Here is a 1,282-nt window from a genome sequence, read left to right as displayed (position 1 = left end):
CGACTCGTAGGTCCCCAAGATTATATTTTGGCTAGAGTGACCCCATTGCATCGTGATGGCCTCCCCGTGGTGTTCCCTGGGTACCAATTTAATGTATTAAATTGGGAGCTAATTCGAGCGGCGTTTACGTATAAAATATATTTTATAACTTACATTCATGTATGTAGATCATAAGCTCACGTATATACTGACTGAGTACCGGGTATAAAGTAGAGCCGCGGCCTTTGCCGCGGCTCACAACGTTCCCCCTCGTTTTTTACTAAAGTTAAGCATAAAGTAAACTTACACATGTTTGTACATGTGTGCATATTCCTACAGGCCACATACACAGGCGGGAAAGAGTCATCTGTTCTGTCAATCGTCCAATCTCTCAATCGTTCTACTGGTACATCTGACATACGACATATACTCGTAATACGTAAAGACTGAACACGAAACTACAGGTTAGTATTATTAAACAAAATTTGAACTTTATGTTGAAACAAATAATTCGCCATCCAACAGGTCCGCACATTTCACACGACTAAAATACAAGCATTGTAGAGCCCCCCCATCAATTTAAGCGACTAACACAATTCAAGTGTAGATCTGGTGCACACAAAACAGTTTAGTAACAGTCAACACAAAAAACTACAGGTTCGTTTTATTGAAGAAAAATATAAACTTAATTTACGATTAGACTAATGCGCTGACTATTCAAACAGGTAAACACATTTCCTCCTGATATCGGATCGGGTTAGGGGTCTGGGGTCAGGATCTTCGAAGTGAGCGTATCTTGAACGTATCTCTTCAATAGTATCAGCAGAGCTCGAGGTGCTTGTGCTCCTACTGTTCGAAAGCATGTCGGCATATCTCTAGTTCAAAGGAAACAAAGGACAATGAAGTTAATATATTTTGATAAACTTGAGAATTATATATTTTTGTACAAAATGAAACATAGAGGTGTGTGGTTATTTCAGGGATAATTATATGCAACCAGGTACAAGTGCTTATCATACGAATCATGTTGGGGCATGGCGCAGGTTTCTTTTCCCAAAGAATTCGCTGGATAATGTCCAACACTCGTTCAGTGTCCTGGGATGGATGCGACGCGCCTCTGCTGTGCCATTGTCCGGGATAATTGCCAATTTACCAAATGGAGAGTTCCGGCCCCGGTTCCTGCTCCTGATTCTGAAGCTGAACCCAAGAAACGTTAAAAGTAAATGGAAATGCAATTTTATTTATGGTTATGCACAAAATTCTTTTCTTCTTAGTCCGCGTCGAGCTTATGAGAATTTATTTT

The 1,282-nt window shown here is 40.2% G+C and overlaps 1 long non-coding RNA gene across 1 annotated transcript; it reads left to right on the top strand.

Annotated features, from left to right (window-relative positions):
• The first annotated feature begins 310 nt into the window (after positions 1 to 310).
• Positions 311 to 859, top strand: LOC113567169. Its single transcript, XR_003409364.1, has 3 exons — positions 311 to 443; positions 505 to 636; positions 705 to 859. It is a non-coding gene; the product is annotated as an uncharacterized LOC113567169 (long non-coding RNA).
• Positions 860 to 1,282: the final 423 nt, after the last annotated feature.

Source organism: Drosophila persimilis, unplaced genomic scaffold, assembly GCF_003286085.1.
Source record: "Drosophila persimilis strain 14011-0111.01,24,50 unplaced genomic scaffold, DperRS2 tig00002113-arrow-arrow-pilon, whole genome shotgun sequence".
Lineage (NCBI taxonomy): Eukaryota > Metazoa > Arthropoda > Insecta > Diptera > Drosophilidae > Drosophila > Drosophila persimilis.
Note: the sequence above shows the minus strand (reverse complement) of the source record. Positions and strands in the feature narration are given on the sequence as shown.